Source organism: Piliocolobus tephrosceles, chromosome 3, assembly GCF_002776525.5.
Source record: "Piliocolobus tephrosceles isolate RC106 chromosome 3, ASM277652v3, whole genome shotgun sequence".
Classification (NCBI taxonomy): Eukaryota; Metazoa; Chordata; class Mammalia; order Primates; family Cercopithecidae; genus Piliocolobus; species Piliocolobus tephrosceles.
In genome coordinates this window covers 89,112,454-89,134,190 of record NC_045436.1, presented here as the reverse complement: position 1 = coordinate 89,134,190, position 21,737 = coordinate 89,112,454, and the positions used below count along the sequence as shown (strand labels likewise).

General features: G+C 36.9%; 1 protein-coding gene across 2 annotated transcripts in view; it reads left to right on the top strand.

Moving 5' to 3' along the window:
* Positions 1-21,737, top strand: part of COL25A1 (collagen type XXV alpha 1 chain) — a 496,532-nt gene that overhangs the window by 30,662 nt on the left and 444,133 nt on the right. The gene's annotated exons all lie outside the window — the stretch shown is intronic.

Genomic DNA, 21,737 nt, shown 5'->3' with positions numbered 1-21,737 from the left:
TACCACTTTGCATCTCAATTATTTATTTCTGGGCCTAACTCCCACAGTACCTTGTCCATAGTACATACTTAACTTCCATTTGGTAGAAAAACTCTGCTTTCAAAGAACTTTATGAACAGTTGGGAAACGAATACAAACACCAATGAACACATATTACAAAGGAGATTATTTGGCTAATCTTAGCTAATACTCTCATTAATTCCCTCTGTTCTATAGCCATTACATGAGGGTATTGGATTAAATGATTTCCAACATGTATTCCTGCTTTAAAATTTGGCTCTGAAAGGGCAGTAACAAGCTGGTGTATTTAAATAATGGCATGTAGCCAGTGGTAGTTCATTTATTCAATGTGGCACACATCAATGAACACTTTCATCCCCCTCTATAATTTTGTTGTAATATAACTGAAAAGAGATATAACCTTGATTTTTATTTGATTTATTTTTGAGACAGAGTCTCATTGTGTTGTCCAGGCTAGAGTGAGGTGGTGATCATGGCTCACTGCAGCCTTGACTTTTCGGGCTCAGGGGACTCTCCTACTTCAGCCTCCTGAGTGGCAGGAACTACAGGCACACATCACCATGACTGGTTAATTTTGTATTTACTGTGGAGATGGGGCTTCACGTTGCCCGGGCTGGTCTTGAACTCTTGGGCTCAAGCAATCCACCTGCCTCAGCCTCTCAAAGTGCTAGGATTATAGGCGTGAGCCACCATGCCCACCCTTTATTTTTAACTTTAAAAAAATTTACAAAAATACACTGTATACCAAGTTGAATGAGAATTTACTGAAAATACCACTTAGAATAAAAACATTGTTAGAATTTTGAGAGGATTTTTTTCCTGCAAATTCTTTGAAAAAGTTTAGTGTGAGTGCTATAAAATTATATACTTTTTCCTCAGGTTCTTAACCCCCATCTTAAAATTTGAAGTAAGAAGGAAATCATTGGTATGAAAAATCACTGTGGTGTTCAGGGTTGAAGTTTTTGATGTAAAGAACTCCCTGGAAAGATGCTGGTCAAATTTCTCTTCTGCATAGTTCATAGCATGTGACTGACACTCAATAATGTTTAATATAATGAATTACACAGACTTTGAAAATTTAGGCCTCCAAAGAGCAAATCCAAGATGGTAGATGGGATTTTCACATTACTGCGAAGACAGGGGTGGATGTTGACATAGTTGGTCTTCTGGGAGTGCTTCATCACCTAAGTGAAAGAACCATATTCACCTAATTTATTTTACCAAGGGAAAGACTATTTATTCTCTTTATTAGCTGCTTATTTAAGGTCAAAGAGAAAAGAAGGCCAAAGGAAATACGTAATATAGTTTTCAGGTAGGTGAAGTAGAATTTAGTACACTATAAAATTGGGCATTTTCTCTTCCAACTTCCTTTAACCAATAACCTTATTTTATTGGCCTTCATTACATTTACATTTTAGTTTTGCTTTTCTATGTTGCTAGGAAATTTGCGCCTAAGTGATTTTGTGTAACAATAATAATAAAAAAAGAAAAATAGCATTATATTCAAAACTGATGCAAAAAGAATCTTGATTATTTTCCACTGAGGCAGCAGTGGTGTAGCCAGTGGAAGGGGCTCAGCCTTTGGAACCAGATAGACCTGTCCCTAGTTCTGGCTCAGCTATTTACCCACTATCTGGGCTTGGCAAATAACTAAAATCCTTCCAGTCTCAGTTTCCTCATCCATAAAATTGAAATATTAATATCTATGAAGAATTAGAAATAATGTATAGTAGGCATTTAGTACATTGCTGGCTCAGAGGAGGGTATTCAATAAGTGAGTTTTAGTAATTACACTGGCAAGGTATTAGATAATTATGATCTTTAGATTCTAATTTTTATTGATATAATTATATGCCATAGGTTTTCCAGGTGCCCAACACAGGACCTGACACATAGTATAGTCTCAAAAAATATTTACTGAGTAAATACATGGGTTTAATTTTATGCAAAAGGAGCTTGGTTGCATATACCATTAGTGTCACATGGTAAAATATGAGATCAGAGTAACTGAGGAACTCAAAAGTGGAGAAGTAACCAAGTGTGCCAGAATCCTTGAGATGTCATGAAGCAGTGCTGGACTGTATTCTCCAGGAGAAGGCTATAGGAGAGGGACCTGCCCTTTAAGACTTTGCATCTTTATAGGGATGGGTGGAGGGATGGTAACAGTGAGGTAACCATGATGGTGGGAGCCACAGGAAGCCTCCTAGTTGAGGAAGTGGTCTCCTTAGAAAGAGGGAGCCTTTGGTCTCACAAGCTGAGAAGCTTGTTCTTCTGTTGAGCCAGCTCACACCATTGGGGCTAGCTTTGCTGTGCCTCAAAGCATCTGGATTTGTTTCCTTTGAGCAGTGGAAGAAATCTTCTTTAGAGATTACTTCTTCTGGTTTATACATTTTAGGTTATCATGACTGACATGTAATCTGTTTCATAAATGATAGTTTTAAATTTGCACGTCTTTGGCTCTATATGTTTAATTTTAGAATATTTTGTTGTTTTTAAAAGGGTTACACGGGTTCATTGTACAGGAACAGAAAGGTGAAAGAGGTCTTACCCCACCCGTGAGCCAAACTGCTCATCTACCCAGAAGAAATCACAGTGACTGATAACTTGTGTATTTTTCTAGAGGTGTCCTATGCATGCAAGTAGCTATGTTCCATATCCTTTATAAACTTGAGCAGTGGTCGTCATTTTCTCACCTCACAGCAACAATAATTTACAGCATTAAATGGATACAAGAATCATGAAAAAATAGACATAAATGCTTATCTAATTTTAATAGTCTCCTGAAAAGAAAGCAAAGCAAAGAAAAAGGAAAATGTTCAGATTATTGCAGACATTTTTCAGTCACCCAAATCTCTTTATTTTTTATTTTTTTATTATACTTTAAGTTCTAGAGTGCATGTGTACAACGTGCAGGTTTATTACATATGTATACATGTGCCATGTTGGTGTGCTGCACCCATTAACTCATCATTTACATTAGATATATCTCCTAATACTATCCCTTCCCCCTCCCCCCACCCCACAACAGGCCCCAGTGTGTGATGTTCCCCTTCCTCAGTCAACCCAATCTCTTAATGCCTGTGCCGTTACCTGTGACAAAAGTAATTGTGCTTTGATAAAACAATGTGCTCTTTATCATGTATTGCAGATATTCACACCTCATTTTAACATGTTCAAAAGTGAGTTTTCAATCAGTAAAATGATGTACTTGCAGTGAAGATTTTATGGTTAATTTAGCTTGACATTTTAAAGTTTTGGATTTCTCCCCAAATTATTTCTCCTACAATGCACTTTTTTTTTTTTTGTTGTAATAATGAAGCGATCTTGACTGAGGTATGTCATAACCAAGGAAAGACAATATAGACTAGATCCAAACGTCAGATGGAGTCAGTTTTGATTAAAGCTCTTTTAGGCTGTTTTATATAGGTCAAGTATCTTTCATCTGAGATGCTTGGGACCTGAAGTATTTTAGATTTCAGATTTTTTTTTTTAAGTTAGAAATATTTGCATTATATACTTACAGTTGAGCATCCCTAATCTGGACAATCCAAAATCTTAAATGCTCCAGAGTGTTTCTTTTGGACATCATGTTGGTGCTCAAAAAGTTTTGAATTTTGGAGTTCTTCAGAGTTCAGATTTTTCGATTAGGGATGGTTCAACATTTATGATGTTATCCATAAAGGAGATATACTGTACTGACTAAAGAAGAAACTGAAGAGTTAAAATATCTTGTTTGATTATAACACTAAAAACTTACAATGGAAATGCATTTAGTTTGATGGGAGACATTGAAGATTTTCTTTTAATTGGGTTCTTTTCTAGTTTCTTTGATTTGATTTTCTTTTTGAGATTTCTGGATCTTTACAAATACAATTGAATAGGAGAGAATATTTAATGTTTTGAGTTGAAAATGTGTTTTGTTTACCATGACTTTAGAAAGATTTTATTCAAATAATAGGTAAATACAAGATTTAACCTGATTTATTGGGCTTTCTATATTTTTCCAGTTATGGGAATGAGAATTTGCAGTGTTATTTGTCACTAGTGCTCAATGAATGCGAGTTTCTGATACCATATTTATACCATTTTTCATAAACCCACAGAAAACTCAGTGGACTTTTCCTATCTGGTTTTAAGAGCTGTAGGTCAGCATTTGGGTTCATTAGCCTCTCTATCAGAGAAAGGACTGCATGCTGACATCACTTGGTTGCAGTTTTTATTGCTTAAAAAAATGCACACCAGTAAAATTTGTTACATTCTTTCTGTTTTCTTACCTTGATTTTCTGAGTGCTTATTCTCTTAATGTTGCCTGTTTTAAATTGCCATTTAGGAGGCAGATTTAGGATGATCTCAGATTCAAGTGATGCAGTTTAATCTAATTAAGACATAAAGCAGAATAACTTGGAGTGCAATAGCAAAGGCTCCCAGAGGAGTCCCAAAAAAGCTAACAGCACAAAAGTCATGGGTTCAGTTTATAACTATAATTGCTACTTGGTTTTTGCTTGAAGAAAATGTAATTCAAATGTACAGAAAAAAGATTTGTATCCACATTTTCATGTCACTTTTTCTATGGTTGAGAGTAATCTTTATCTTCTCTCCCTACAATGAATACTATTTTTTTTTTTTATTGTAGTGATGGATATAAACATTACAGACTGAGGTCATGCCGACTGGTCAGGAGGCAACCATTTATTTATGAAAGCCTGTCCTAGATTATTAGTATATCCTCCCTGACCCCCCATATCTTCATAGGGTTAGTGCCAACAACATAAACAATCCACAAAGTCTATTTTAGGGTCAATGGAGTCTTTAAAAAAATTCTGTTACACTGCTTAAGGCATGAGATTGATATTGGCGTTCCTTCTTCAAATCGCTCCATTGTCATGTGAAGATATCTGAAGGTCATTCGTCTTCACCTCATCATTTCCAGAGAATAATTATAGCTTGTTCACTTCCTCAGCTGTTCATCCATAGCCTGCCAAGCAAATTAGAAAAATAATAGCTGACATTCATTATTCTGACTACCAAGCACTGTTTTAAGATCTTTTTTATGTATTATCTTAGTTAATTTTTACAACAACTTGTTATCCTAATTTAATAGACACGATAAATGAGCCCTAAAGAAGTTAAAAAACTTTCATGTGTCATGTAACTTTTAAGTAGCAGAAGTTAGCTATGTCTTATTCAAGTTCAAGCTTTTAACTCTTTAACGGTTGCACCTGTTACTTCTCAAGAGAGGACGCTGTTTTAAAAAAGCTTTAGTGCAGGAAATGTTTGGAGATAGTATTGGTAGCAGAAAGAAAAGTACCTGAGAGAAGAGAAGAGCTATGGAAAAGCATGAGATTAATCTGAGAGGAATCCAGAGAAAGGGCTGTATGCTGACATGACTTGGTTTTAGTTTCTATTGCTTAAAAAATGTATGCCAGTAAAATTTGTTACATTCTTTCCATTTTCTTTGGTTGCTTTTGTGAGTGCTTATCCTCTTAATGTTGCCTGTTTTAAATTACCATTTAGCAGGCAGATAATGAGAGAAAGCAGATGAACGATTTGAAAGTAACATTTAGGAAGGTCTGGTGGTGTGCAGCACTGGACCGCAACAGTGGCTGTTCTGGAGAAGAATCCTGACATCACTGGTATTCTCCAGTTGTGGTATCTTGAATTCTTTATATAGTTCAAGTGACGTAAAAACACAAACACTTCCTGCTCCTCTTTAACACACACACACACACACACACACACACACGTACTGTTATTACTGTAAGAAAACACATGCAAGAATAGGTATTTCTTGCCTTAATTATAACTTTAGTTTGATGGAAAAAATATAAGGAAAATGTTACTGTTAATTGGAAAGAGATACTAAAGAGAAAGCGTAGTTGATTTATTTAAAGCAACTAGGGCTGTTTAAATTGTCCTTTGGCCTTCAGTGCAGAGTATTTATTGCCTATGTGATCATGAATTCAAAGCTGTAGCTCATGCTGAATACTGTGCAGTATTTCAGCTCCCGAATGTTAATAGATAGGTTAATAGAATAGCAGAGTTAAAACAGATATAGCTTATGGTTTGCCCTGAAAACTTGAGGATTTTCTAATTAAATACTGGATGATCAGTGAACTTTGCTCGGCTTACTAAATCATGAATTTTTCCATCTTAGTGACATGGCTAAAATTGGAAATGTCAAATATGTCTGAACAAGAACATGATTCATAAACTTGGACCTGAACTTACTTTCCGTTTTCTTTATGTAAAAAAAGGCATTATAAATAGATTAACTAGAAATTATGCTAAAAGAAGTTAACCTTTCTTTTAGCAAGACTGTGTTTCTAAGTTGGAAAACATTTCCTTCCTTCAACTAAGGTGATGTTGATCTTTATCAAATATAATGAAATTAATTAATTATTTAACATTAGCGTCAAAACCACGTGGTCCTCATTGGTGGGAATGAGTGGGAATGCTGAAGATACTTGTAAACCAGGGAGTACCAATGATACCACATGTTGCTGGATTTTATTTGAAATTGTCTTGGGGGAATTTGATCAGTGGGCCTGATCTGTAGTTGGGCATCTCCAATTAAAAATGGCTCAGACTGAATCTGTCATTCCCCATTCCCCACTGAATCTGCTCTTTGCCCAGGCTTTTCTCAGTGAATGATGCTCATCGTTCGCACCAGACACTTGAGAACTATTCTTGACTTTCCTGGCACCACCCATAATTTTTCATTCACCATGTCCTGTCTATTTTCCTCGCAATTTTCTCAAGTTTGTCCATTTCTCTCTGTTCCTTCTGCGACTCCTTTAGTTCTGCCAACCAGTATTGTTCCTTGTGTGATGGTAACAGCTACCAATGGGTTTCCCCCACTCCATTATCGCTCTCCTCCGTGTGTTCTCCATACCATACCCAGAGTGTTCCTTCTGAAGTGAAATCTGTGCAATCCCTAATAAAACCCAACCATGCCAGCATGGCTAACAGGCTGAAGTTTTCATTATCCTGCTTAGCTGAGTCTTTCACCCTTCCCTCTCCTGGTCGCACCATTTTCTGTTGTTTTCTTTTTTCAACTTTTGGGCCTTCACCCAAGATGTTTTTGGAGAGCCTTCACCCTCCTTAGCCTTTAATTCTAAGCTTAAGCTTCTCTTCCTTTTTGAAGCTTAAGTTAACTTGCTTATATGCTTTCACAGAAATCTGAATTTCATAGAATTTTGTTTGTTTCTTAAAAATAATTTGTACTTAAAATCCTTTTATTGTTACTTCTTCTTGTACAGTTTGTCTGTTCCATTAGGCTCTAAGTGACATGAGTGAAACGGCTGTCTTGCTCACCATTGTATGCCGAGAGCTTCTCATGGTTTCTCATGGTGCTTGGTCCATAGAGGACATTTAGCAAACATTAATGAATGAACGTTTGAGGAGGTGTGCTGTTTTGTTTTTCCTTCTTGGTAGAGCACAGTATCTTTTATGTCATATTGCTAAATGCCTTCTCAAGGCAGTAGGAGAGAAGAATATTTAGTAAAAGTAAGTAGTAGAGAGCAGAGGGCCCAGTGTTCAGTGACAGAAAGCAAGGCAGCAATAATACAGTATGAAATTCCCGAGGCAGAGAGGGCTTTGTTTTAAACAATGTTCAGTTTATCGTTCTGTCCATCAATTTCCTAGCAATTTCCAAGGGAAGAGAGCTATAGTTTTCCATGGCAATTGATTGTAGAAACCAATAAACTTTAGGGAATTCTTTTTAATATCTAACTTAAATTTCTCTGCTTTAATATAAACTCATTTCTGATTTTTCGTCGGTGAAATCGAGAGCCCAATACACTTATATCATTACCAAGTTTTCCCTGTTTCCCTCCACTATCCAATTTCTCCCCTTACATACAACTCTTGTTTTCTAATATTTTAATTATTTTTCTTACTAGTATTTGCAGCTTTTTGAGCATGCCACCCTCTGTCATTAACTGGGATAATAAAAATCCGTTTAGCACTGAATTCAGTGAAAGGACTACTGCTCTTTAAAGGCCCATTATTGTGTTCTTTTAAAATATATCGCCAGCAACTCCCCAACATGATATATTGTAAAAGACTTCGTAATTTACGATTTAAAGATATTGCTCTTAGTTTGAAAGTTTTCTTGTTGTTGTTGTTGTTGTTGTTTTGAGACGGAGTCTTGCTCTGTCGCCCAGGCTGGAGTGCAATGGTGCAATCTTGGCTCACTGCAACCTCAGTTTCCCAGGTTCAAGTGTTTCTCCTGCCTCAGCCTCCCAAGTGGTTGGAATTACAGGCGTCCACCATCACGTCCAGCTAATTTTTGTGCTTTTAGTAGAGTTGGGGTTTCGCCATGTTGGTCAGGCTGGTCTGGAGCTCCTGACCTCAGGTGATCCACCCACCTCGGCCTCCCAAAGTGCTTTTTTCATCAATGCAAGAATAAGTGGTAAGAGAACATGCCTTCATGGGCCAGCATCATCTTGATTTCTAACCTGTTCATTTAAGAGCATTTCCCCATCCTCCCACACATTTATTTACCTACTGTATTTTTAAATGACCCATCGCACCCAGCCTGAAAGGTTTTGATAGATAAATTGCCAGAGGTTTATTTTCTCTAATGAAATACTATTGTGCTTAACTTAAAATCACCTTGTATGATTTTTGGGGATGTTAACATGTGTAACTATTTCAGTGTTTTGTCTGTATTGTGACTCTTATTACAGAAATTCTAAAGAAATAAATATGCATTTTGCAAAGTGGATGAAATTTTGCTTCTGAAATTAATAACTTTTACTGATGAACTGAAAGGAATGGTTCTTTCCCACCTACAGTGGTTATAAACATATGGTATGATGCTTACCCTAAACTTTTTTGTTAATAGGTAAACTTGGTTATGACTAATGTAGGAGGATTTTTTTTTTTTTTTTTTTTTTTTTTTGACAATTGTCTTTCTCTGTCGCCCAGGCTGTAGTGCAGTGGTGCGATCTCTGCTCACTGTAACCTCCGCCTCCCGGGTTCAAGCGATTCTCCTGCCTCAGCTTCCTGAGTAGCTGGGACTATAGGTGCATGCCACCATGCCTGGCTAATTTTTGTATTTTTAGCAGAGACAAGGTTTCGCCATGTTGGCCAAGCTGGTCTCAAACTCCTGACCCCAGATGATCCACCAGCCTCGGCCTCCCAAAGTGCTGAGATTACAGGTGTGAGTCACTGCACCTGGCCTGTAGGAGGCTTTTAGAGCTTGCATTATTTCATTCATTTAAAAATATAGTAGATAAATAAATGTGTGGGAAGATGGGGAAATGCTCTTAAATGAACAGGTTAGAAATCAAGATGATGCTGGCCCATGAAGGCATGTTCTCTTACCACTTATTCTTGTATTGATGAAAAGTGCCCTACTTTAGGGGAATGAAAGGGAAACAACATGGAACAAGGATGTTTGAAATTATTGTATATCAAAATATTACTTTCCTATACTATTATTACCTGTGTAAGTCAATAATAATCTACTACGGGAGCACCATAACAGATACTTGCAGCGATGCTCAAGGGAACAAACTTTGCCTACTAAAGGGAAACAAAATGAATTTCTTTACATTTCTTTATTTTAGAGACAGAGTCTTGCTTTGTTGCCTATGCTGGAGGGCCATGGCATGATTTTGACTCATTGCAACCTCTGCTCCCCTACACCCACCTGGGTTCAAGCGATTCTTGTGTCTCAGCCTCCCAGGTAGCTGGGTCTACAGGCATGCTCTACCACACCTGGCTAATTTTTGTATTTTTAGTAGAGATAAGGTTTTGCGATGTTGACCAGGCTGGTTTTGAACTCCTGACCTTGGGTGACCCACTCGCCTCCCGAAGAGCCGGGATTACAGGAATGAGCTACCGTGTCCGGTCTAATTTCTTTATATTTAAAAGCTGGTTTCAATTAAATACATAATTATCACTTATAATGCCTAGAGTTAAACTGTGTAATGTGAAGAATGCTATTTTTGATTTTAAGACTAAAGATAATAAAATCTCAAGGAAATATATTTTGAAATACAGTAATTTGAAGTAAGGCTGCTTAAGCACTTCTATGGTTTTTACCTCCCAGTTTTTATCAGAAATATCCCTTGTTGCTTTATTTTGAAAAATGGTAATAACAATAACAATAATTTATATCATTCTTGTAATTTACAGATTACTTTTACATATAGAAATAAATTGGGCTAGTCCTTTCATCTTGATATTTCCTCTGAAACTAACTTTTGAAAATCTTTTTTCTTTTGCAATGTTGTTTTTTTTCCCTCCTGATTGCGAAATTAATATAAACTTTTTGGGAGAAAATGTAGCATATAGAACTTATAGGAAAAATAGTTCTACTCACCCATGGTGATAACCGTTAATGTTTTAGCATGTGTCCTTTTGCTTTGTTTAATGTAAAATACATTTTTTCATAGTTGAGATATGCTATGTTTTATTTTACTTTTTCATTTAATATAATTTAAACATTTTTCATGTAGTTAAAAATCTTCATAAACATTGTTCTTAATATTTACATGATAAAGATATGCCATAATTTACATAATATGGCTACCTATTTCATATACCTCAATTTTTCTTGTAATACAGCTTAAGAGAACAAACAAACAAAAACCAGTATATGGCCAGGCATGGTGGCTCACGCCTGTAATCCCAGCACTTTGGGAGGCCAAGGCAGGTGGATCTCTTGAGGTCAGGAATTTGAGACCAGCCTGGCCAACATGGTGAAACCCTCATCTCTATTAAAAATACAAAAATTAGCCGCGTGTGGTGGTATGTACCTGTAGTCTCAGCTACTCAAGAGACTGAGGCAGGAGAATGGCTTGAACCCGGGAGGCAGAGCTTGCAGTGAGCCGAGATTGTGCCACTGCACTCCAGCCTGGGTGACACAGTGAGACTCCGCCTCAAAAAAACAAATGAAAAAACCAACAAAACAAACAAACAGAAATTCTAAACAAACAGTATACTTTCAAGATAAGACTTTGGGAGGGGGGATAAGATATATTAAAACAATAATGGTCACTTGTATGAGTAGAGATGTGTATTCCCTGTTTAAGTTCCAAAATCATTACTCCTTCCCCATTGTACCCAATTAAAAAAAAATTTGACCCACTGTTTTCTCTGTTACTTTTCTATGTAGCTCTCTCCAAATAAAGGACTCAGCTTATTATGAGAATATTTCTTCTCTTGCTTGCTGTTGACCAATACCTATTGAATAAAAAAATATTTCAAAGAACTTACAATATGATATCTATTTGGCAAAGAAAACATTGCCAAAATATTGATGTGGAAAATGGAGGCAGCTTTGAATAAGGAACTGGGTTAAACTAAGAACAGTTTTTTACCTGTTCTACTTTGTACTTGGTACAGTTGCACCTTAACTCATAAGTGGGAGTTCTAGCTTTCCAGTAAAAATTTGAGAAAGAGTTCATGCATCTCCTATTAGTCGTAAACTAAATCGCTATTTTCAAGACTCTTCCCGCAAAGCATGCAATGCATGGATGATAGGGCAGCCTCTGGCTACATTGCTTGTGTCTTTTCCTTTCCGTTTTTCTGTTGTTTTGAAACTGGCATTGCTTTAATGGGATGCCAGAGAAAAGTATAGATGCCAGAGATAGGTATAAAAAATGGAAATAGTAGCTGTCTGCCTGCACACACATCAAAGGTTGTTTATGTGAATGCAAATACTTAGAAGCATAAACATGAATATATATTACATGTTTAAATTGATGCTTTGGGTAATTCTAACTATAATCTTTGAAGGTAGCCACAAGTCTTGGTAAGACTGTGCTGTTGAAGTTTAATGTGTCATTCCTACTGCAGCAGAACTAGGGTAATGCCTTGTGTAATGGAAATTAATCAGGCTTGCCTTTGGGCTTTATATATTAAATCAAAATAAAGATGTAGGAAAGGAAAATGCCATTATTCACAGTGACAGAATTGTAGTTCCTGTCTACAGACTTATTCTTCCAGTCACCATGGCAATGAAACCCCATTTTTCTAGTGATTAGAAGTACCAACAACGTATCTGGAAAAAACAGGTGACAGTTTGCAGCAACAGACATTTTAAATAAAAATGGATTCTTTTAAAGTTGAAAAGCCATTTCTTAAAGAAAAATGAGATTTAGTATCTGAAAACCTCGATTGATTTTTTTTTTTCTCATTGTGAAAAGTAGTTTGGTTACTTTTTTCAACCACTCTATTGAAACTACTTGCATGTGAGGGATCAATAATCTCCACACGGGAATCTATACAGGCCTCCTTTATGTAAGGTGCAGTACTAAGGGACAGTGACATTACATAGAGGTGTAATTCACAGTCCCTGCCCTCAGGGGCTTTACACAGAGAACACAAACATAAGGAGTTATCACTTATAAAAATATATCACGTATATTTAAAAGTGATTTGTAAACTTTGACGTAATATGAAAATATAGTGGGTTAAAATTTACTAACAATAAATTATTAAGTGCCACATAAAATGAAGATGAAAGTGTAAATAGAGTTCAAAATTGTTAGACCATAACTTTTAGCTGGAAAAAAAGATGTCTTAAAAGGGGTAGTAATTGGGCTGGATTTTTAATGATTATATTTAAGAATTTGATAATTTGAGAATGAGAAGATCCTTTAGATATAGAAAATAGCAAGAACAAATGCTTGGAATTATATTTAATGACATTAATCAGATAGTTTTTAATGGGATTATAGCATAGTGGTTAAAAGCATAACTTTAAAGCCATATTACTTGTGTTTAAATCTTGGTGCCAACATTGCTATCATTATTATTGTTAATAACATTTATGTTGAGATGTTATACAGTATTTGGCTAAAAAAGCAATAGCAATTACAATTGCATTATTTTATTATAAACTTAATAATGTAACAATGATAGTGATTACTGGTACTTTTAAAGAACTTATTGAACAGTGCAGGCACTGTTCCAAGTATTTTACATATTTTATTCTCAAAATAATTATGAGAGGTACATGCTGTTATTTATTCCCATTTTACAGATGATATACTGAGGTACAGATAGAATAATTAACTTACAGCAGGTCAAACAGCTAGTAAAATGGTTATAGAGCCCACAGGTTGACTAGGGCAATATTGGGATTCAGCTTTAATGTGAAAATGCATATGGGCAGTGGAAAAGACTATAAGGATGAATACCATATGGTTAGTGGAAAACCATTTTGATTTCTGCACAGAAGTGTAATATGGTCAAAACAGTGTTTTAGGAATATTAAGCTGGAAAATATGAAGTGTAGATGGACCAGGGCACAAACTGAAGACCACGCCAGTACATTTGTTCAGCTGTGAAATGATGAGTCTGAGATTGGGTGGGAGCAGGAAGAATGGAAAGGAAGGGCTGGAACTCAATTGGGCTCTGTTAACTGGTAAGGGAGAAGAAGGCATCAGTGATTTATAGGTGTCTCCTTAGGTTAATGGGGATATCACTAACAGGTGGTCAGTGTGTTCTCATATTTTACCAACTTCCTAATGCTTAACATTTCCCACCATCCTTCCTTTGAAATTCTCTTTCCTTCTTCATGTTGGTGACCATTGTTAAGTTTTGGTTCTCCTCTTAATTCCTTCTTCACTGTTCTTTTCTGGAGTGTACAGTCTATGACGTCTCAATCTGGGACTAATTTCTCTTTCCTTTACGTGCCCACTTCGTCATAAACTGCATATTCTGTCCCATTACCTTTAATCTGGAGGCAGCATAACCTCATCGAGGGAGACCATGCTGGGCCGAATTCCAACTACACCATGCTTAGTTGTGGAATAACAATGTCTTTGATATTGGTTTACTCGTTTATAAATGGAAACAGCCTGCCTAATGGAGTTACTATGAGCACTAAAAGTCTATGGAAGGATAGAACACAGTAGCCCCCTGAGAAGTTTCATTTGCTCCTTCTGTTCCTTATCTTCCTATCCAAATATTTCTTTATAGTTCAAGTTGCTTTCCTGATAGGGACTCTTCCTACATTAAGAGAAGTAATCCTGATTTTCTTTTGCTTACCAGATGTTAAACTGTACATGATCATCTTTCATAGATGAATAGCACAGTAATTGTCTTTCTGTTTTAAGCATGGAACGAGTTAATACTCTAAAAATATAAGAAAGGAACTACAAAGAGATGTAATAATAAGCTGGTTTTATGTGAAATTACATTTCAGACTAAGGGTGAAAATTTATCTTCACATTGGATTCTTAAGTGCAGCATGAAGACAAGTTGTGGGAACATGATATATGAAATATAAAATCTTCCAAAGCCCTTACATATCTAGAAATTTTATTTGTACAGATGTTACGAATGATATAATGATCTTTTATGTAGCAATTGGACTAGGAATTTCATTTGATTGAACAGATGCTATTGTGAAAAGTACTTATCTCAGCAAAATACTGACTCATATGGAATGATATAAACCACCTTTTTCTGTAGATAGATGAGCCTAGATAAAATTGCTAAGGGAAACTTGTCAGTGTGGTCAAGTTAGTTAAGTTCTTGTTAGGGGATTAGTAGTGACCCAGAGAAGACTTTTCCCTGATTCAGTTAACCTTCTTAGATTCCAGTTATCTCAAAGATAAAATATTAAAAATAATCACAGAATATAGACTAGAAAGAGGTTTAGGTATGATCTAGAACAACCACCTTGTTTTACAGAGGAAGAAACTCAGACATAAAGATTTAAAAGAACTTACCAAGGCATCCTATAATGATAGTGGCAAGTCAGAGGTCAACTTAGGTCTTTTGAGTACCTAGTATTTTCACTGTTTTGCCACAAAAGCTCTATGAGTGTTAACATTATGTCAGCCAAACACTGGTTAGAAATGAGGCTTCTGTGAAATTGGAAAAATGTGAGTAATAAGACTTGGAACTAAAACTTGTTTAATCATTATCCCTGATTACCTTTTCTACTCTTATTTTTAAAAAAATAAATTAAAAAACCGTTTGAGATCACAAAAATTCAGTTACCTCTCAAATATTCATGTGAAATGGCTGTGTTCGGAGCCTGTATCACGTTGGTACCCTGTGCACTTTCATTCTGCTGATGGACATGTACCCTGTTTGAGAAGATGCTTTAAAGGTCGCTTATGGCTAGGCTATTTGCAATTGTATGTATTCACCCAAGGTGAATTTGATCTGAAGAAAATTTATTTAACTGTCCATACATTTTCTGAATGAAAAAAATCTTACCATTTAACTGTTGATTGTTTAATTTTGCAAAATATCAGACATATAGCACTAGAAGGCTACTTTAAAACAATATGGTAAACTCTTTTGCTCTTCTCTCTAGGTTAAATTTGTACTCAAACACACACACATACAGACACACACACATAGACACACACACACACACACACACACACAAACAATGCTTAACATGTTCATATCCACAAGTAGTTTCTCCATGTGGCTACTTTAGGAAAGGTTTCAGGTTCATGTGGGATGAGGTGACATTAGCATTGATGAACAGATGATGTGGGAACTAGGTATGCTCTGTTCTAAACGCCATTTGTGACTTCTGGACTGTCACTTGAAATCTTCTGTAAAATACTCATTTTACTTAACTTACTAAGGGTGCAAGAGCAGAATGGAATTGAAATGTTCTAAACTCCAAGCAAGTTTTGTTGGAGCATATAATAGATGTAGTATTCATTGTGAGGTAAATATAGAGGAGACTGTCAGAAAGCATCAATATTATGAAATTACCAAGCATTTTAATGAGAAGAATTTATTTGTTGTTGCTATTTTCATTTTTCTATCAGCTTCTGACTTTTCTTCTGGCTTAGGGGAAAACCAGAAAAGGTAAAGAGGTTTTTAAAAAGAGTCTAGTGCATAACAATGCTTGTATGAATGAATGAACGAGCAGTTTCTCATTTGGGAGATGGGGTAGTTGCGCGGAGGGAAGCGGTTTCCATAAGGATTCTCTAGGTAGTCTGTCCGACTACAGATATTCATCCTCCTTACCATTCAGAGACACTCTACTTAGGGGAGAGCCGTGGCTTTAGAGCAGCAGTTGAAATACATTTGGAAAACACCCAAACCACAAGCCCTGTGAGCTTTGCACCAAATTTTCAACTTCAGTGGGGTCTGGGTTTGTTTTAGCAATGTGGCATTTTTTGGATTTTATGATTTAAGTTTTATTTTTTAAATTAATTTGGAATATAAGATGAAGTTATCCTTGAAATATATGAGTTTAAATATTACAAAGGTACTATTTTATGGGCAAAATAATTTTTCATTATGACTAAGCTCAGAATTTTTGATAAATTACAAAAGTCATATTCATATTGTCCCCAATGGCAGAGATCTCTCATCAAGTAAACTTTCATTGAGAGAAGGCATTTTCCCACCCAAACGGGATACTTATTTTTAATAATAGTTCAATTGCCAGCTTTCACTTAATAGAAGACAGGATTTTCCTTGCCCAGTGACTCCAATTCATCCCTGACAGGTGAGATTTTGTTAGCCTTGTATTTGCATTAGTGCTTTTTGGAACTAAAATAATTCTGTGAAAGCACTTAGCACAGTGCCTGGTGCATGATAGAAGCTCAATAAATGCTAATTTTCTCTTTTTCCTTTTTTTTTTTTTTCTTTTGGAGATTATCTAGAGACATACAGAAGTCTTTTAAAAGAATATATTTAGTGGTTTGAAAACTCTGTCAAAAATCTAGAAAAATCTCTTTGCTGGGCAGTGTGTCTTATTTTTAAGCATATTGATCAAAATATGGTAATAGTCAAGCTTACTAAAGGAATTTCTTTAAATTCAGCTCAATTTAACCAAAATTTATTTACTATATACTGTATGCAAGGCACTTGTGTAAACATTGCTGGAGACAGAAAGATGAATACAACATCGTTCCTATGTTTAAGGAGTTGATAATCCAGAGTTGGTGAAAATGAGGGGCATATATTAAATATATTACACGTGAACAGATATGTATGTATATACACACATACTAATATATATATAAACATATGGCTATGTGTACATAGCACCCTGTTGTTGCTATTATGTGAGTGCAAACCACAGGAAACTGCTCAATAGCTTTCCTTGGGTAAGGCTTATGACCTTGGGTAAGTGATTTAAACCCCCTTCAGCCTCAATGTCTTTGGCAAATGAAATGAACAATGATAATAGTAATAATGTTACTCTACCTTCCTCATAGGATTGCTTTGAGAATCAAATTGAGTACTGAGACAAAAGGCACATTTAAACTACAAATTCCCTTACAAATATTAATTATGATAGTGATTAAGACATACAATACATAGTCTTTTCTGGCTGTGGTGACATAAAATGATCTATACCACAACTTGTTAGTGGGATTCATCAGGGTTTTTTCTTCGTTTCTTCTTTAAACAATTCTTTTACAAATTTTTTACTTTTAAAAATCCTGTAAAAAGAAATACTTTATTTTTCTAACATTGTTATTATTTGGCGTTGGTCAAAAAGTGGATTTTAGAGTGATTCTAGGTGGAAAAAACACCTAGATTTTTTGAGTAAAAAGTTAGATTAAAGTAAATGTTTATGAGTTTTTAAATTCTGGTATGAGAGTTAATTTTGTATGTCAACTTGGCTGGGCTGTATGGTACCCAAATATTTGGTTAAACATTTTTCTGGATGTGTCTATTAGGGTGTTTCTGGATGAGATAAACAGTTAATTCCATAGACTGAGTAAAGCAGGTGGCCTTCCCCAATGTGGGTGGGCCCAAATAGAACGAAAAAGCAGGGTAAGGGAAAATTTGCTCTCCCTACCTGTCTTCAAGCTAGGGCATAGGTCTTCTCCTGCCTTTCTTTTTTTTTTTTTTGAGATGGAGTCTCGCTGTGTCACCCCGGCTGGAGTGCAGTGGCCGGATCTCAGCTCACTGCAAGCTCCGCCTCCCGGGTTTGTGCCATTCTCCTGCCTCAGCCTCCCGAGTAGCTGGGACTACAGGCATCTGCCACCTCGCCCGGCTAGTTTTTGTATTTTTTAGTAGAGACGGGGTTTCACCATGTCAGCCAGGATGGTCTCGATCTCCTGACCTCGTGATCCGCCCGTCTCGGTCTCCCAAAGTGCTGGGATTACAGGCTTCAGCCACCGTGCCCGGCCTCTCCTGCCTTTCAACTCAGACTTGGACTGGGGCTTATACCTTTGGCTTTCCTGGTTCTCAGGCCTTAGGACTCAGGTTGGAATTATACTTTGAACTTTCCTGGGTCTCTACCTTGCTGGCTGAAGATCTTGGAACCTTTCAGCCTCTATAATCATGTGCACAAATTCCTTATCATAAATCTCCTTACACCATCATATTGTCTCTGTTTCTCAGGAGAATCCTGCGTAATATAGATTTTGGTACCAAGAGGAACAGAACCTTTAGTTTGAGTTTTCTGAATTGGTTATGGGGTTTCTGGAATTGGCTTTCTCATTTGATTAGATTTAAAGAGCTAACTGACTCAATTTCCAGTAGGAAAGACAAGACACAAGTAAGTTACACAAGGAAGCAGTCCAGAAACCTATGATCCCAACTCCCGCTGCCTTGCCTTCTTTCTCCTAGCCTATGCCTCTGGCCTCACAGAAAGTTTGCTATGATCAGTTGAGAGAGGAGGAAAGACCTGGGCCAGCTTTACAGATGTTTCCACAGGCACCATGTGAAAATGGACAGCAATAACACTATAGTCCTTTTCTGGGATACCCCTGAAGGACAGTGGTAAAGGAAAACTCGCCTGGTGGGCAGAGTTCAAGCTGTGCACCTCGTTGTAAACTTTGCTTGGAAGGAGAAATGACCAGACATGTGATTATATACTGATTCATGGGTTGTATCCAGTGATTTTTCTGGACAGTCAGAGACTTGGAAGGAACTGATTGGAACATTGGTGACAAGGAAATTTGGAGAAGAGGTATATGGATAGACCCATCTGAATGGGCAAAAAACATGAAGATGTTTGTGCTCTATGGAAATGCTCACCAAAGGGTGACCTCAGTAGAAGAGGATTTTAATAATCAAGTAGATAGGGTGACAGTTTTTGTGGATACCAGTGAGCCTCTTGCCCCAGCCACACACCTGTTCTCACCCAGTTGGCTCATAAAGTAGCCACTGTGGCAGGGATAAAGGTTATACATGGGCTCAGCAATGTGGACTTCCACTCACAAAAGATGATCTGGATACAGCCACTGCTGAGTACCTAATCTGACAGCAGCAGACACCAGCACTTAGTTCCTGATATGGCACTATTGGCCAGGGTGATCAGCCAGCTACCTGGTGGCAGGTTGATTTCACTGGACCTCTTCCATCGTAGAAGGGGCAGCATTTTGTTCTTACTGGAATAGACACTGTAGATATGGATTTGCCTTCCCTATATGTAATGTTTTTGCTAAACTACCATCCATGGACTCATAGAATGTCTTATCTACCCTAGCAGCATACACACAACATTGCTTCTGATCAGAACTCACTTTACAGCGAAAGAAGTGGGGCAAAAGTCCCATGCTCATGGAATTCATTGGCCTTACAATGTTCCCCAACATTCTGAAGCTGCTGGCTTGAAAGACGGTGGAAAGGCCTTTTGAAGTCTCAGTTACAGTGCCACTTCAGGTGGCAATACCTTGCAAGGCCGAGACAAGGTTCTCCAAAAGACTGTATATCCTCTGAATCAGTGTTAAAAAATGGTGCTATTTCTCTTATAGCCAGAATTTATGGGTCTAGGAATCAAGGGTAAAAATGGGAGTGGCACCACTCACTATTACCCTTAGTGACCAACTAGCAAAATTTTTGCTTCCTGTTCCCATGACCTTATGCTCTGCTGGTCTAGAGGTCTCAGTTCCCAAAGGAAGAATGCTTCTATCAGGAGACACAACAATGATTCCATTGAAATGAAAGTTAAGATTGCTCCCTGGCCACTTTGGATTCCTCATGCCTCCGAACCAACAGGCAAAGAAGGGAGTTACTGTGCTAGCTGGGGTGACTGATCCTGACTAGCAAGGGGAAATTGGATGGCTATTCTACCATGAAGATAAGGAGGAGTATGTGTGATATGTAGGGGATCTCCTAGGGTGTCTCTTAGTCTACCATGCCCTGTGATTCATGTCAATGGAAAACTGTAACAACCCAATCCAGACAGCACTGCTAACAGCCTAGATCCTTCAGGAATGAAGGTTTGAGTCACTCTACCAGGTAAAGAAACATAGTCAGCTGATGTAATTGCTGGAGGCAAAGGGAATACAGAATGGGTGGTAGAAGAAGGTAGTTATCAATACCATCTATGACCACATGACCAGCTACAAAAACAAGAATTATAATTATCCTGAGTATTTCCTCTTTATTTTGTTATGAATATGTGTGTGTGTGTGTATAAATATATGTGTGTGTAAATATATGTAAATATATTAAGCAAAAATCTGTTTTCTTCCCTGATATCCTTGTTATGTATCATAAGATATATCACTTTCATATCATAGTATTAAGTAGTATTAATTTTACATTATAGTATTTAAATTATGGGATATCAAGAAGAAGATATAAACATAACTCAAGTACTTTACATCCTCTTCTGGGGAAAGGGTTAATGTGTTTTTGGTTGTATGCAGAATTGTATCATGTTAGGCAGAGTTATAACCTTGTTATTGTCTTTAATTGGAGATTAAGTATGGTTTAAGAGGATGTATATGAGTTAACAAGGGTGAACTTGTGATGGCTAATGTTATGTGACAACTTGACTGATCTACAGAGTGCCCAGATACTTGGTTAATTATTATTCTGGGTGTGTTTGTGAAGCTGTTTCTGGATGTGATTAACATTTACATTGGTATACTCAGTAAAGTAGATTGCCCACCCCAATATGGGAAAACCTCTTCCAAGCCACTGAAAGGCCTGAATAGAGCAAAAAGGTAGAATAAGGGAGAATTTGCTTTCTCTATCATCAAGCTGGGGCACAGACTTCTACCTTTGGGATCAGACTTGGACTGGAACTCACACCATCGGCTCTCCTGGTTCTCAGGTCTTAAGACTTGAACCAAAACTACACCATTGGCTCTTTTGGTTCTCCAGCTTGCCAGCTGTAGGTCTTGGGACTTGAACTTCTCATCTTCCATAATCATGTAAAGTAATTCTTTATTCTCTCTCTCCATATGTGTGTGGGTGTGTGTGTGTGTATGTGTGTTTGTGTATGTGTCTCTGTGTGTATATCTTCTGTGTGTGTGTGTGTGTATGTGTGTGTGTGTATGTGTCTCTGTGTGTATGTCTCCTATTTGTTCAATATCTCTGGAAAACTCTAATACATATGGTTAGTAAGTTTATCTCCTCCCAGATATTTATGCCTTGAAGCCTTTATGTTGTTTGGATGATACTAATTCTCTATAATATATCTTGGAGACAATTCATAATGAGACTATTGTTATCTTATTTTATAGCAAATCTATCAAGCTGACATTTTTAGAAAACTGAACAGACCCGGAAAGTTTAAATTTCTTGCCCCAGGACAAAGAGCTCATCATACCAGCATGGGGCCTAGAATCTAGGTCTTCAAACTCTTAAGCTGTTACTCTTTCCACTGTAACATACCCCCAGTACTACTGGTTGTCCGTCTCTTCCACAAAAAAAGTGGGTTTTGATTCCTACCTTTCATTTACTTAGTCAATGTAGCCCTTAAGTGCTTCAGTATCCTCCACACATTAAGATTTATCTCATGAAATTCGAGCATTTGAATCAAGTGGGGGGTGAATTTGCAAAGTATAATTATA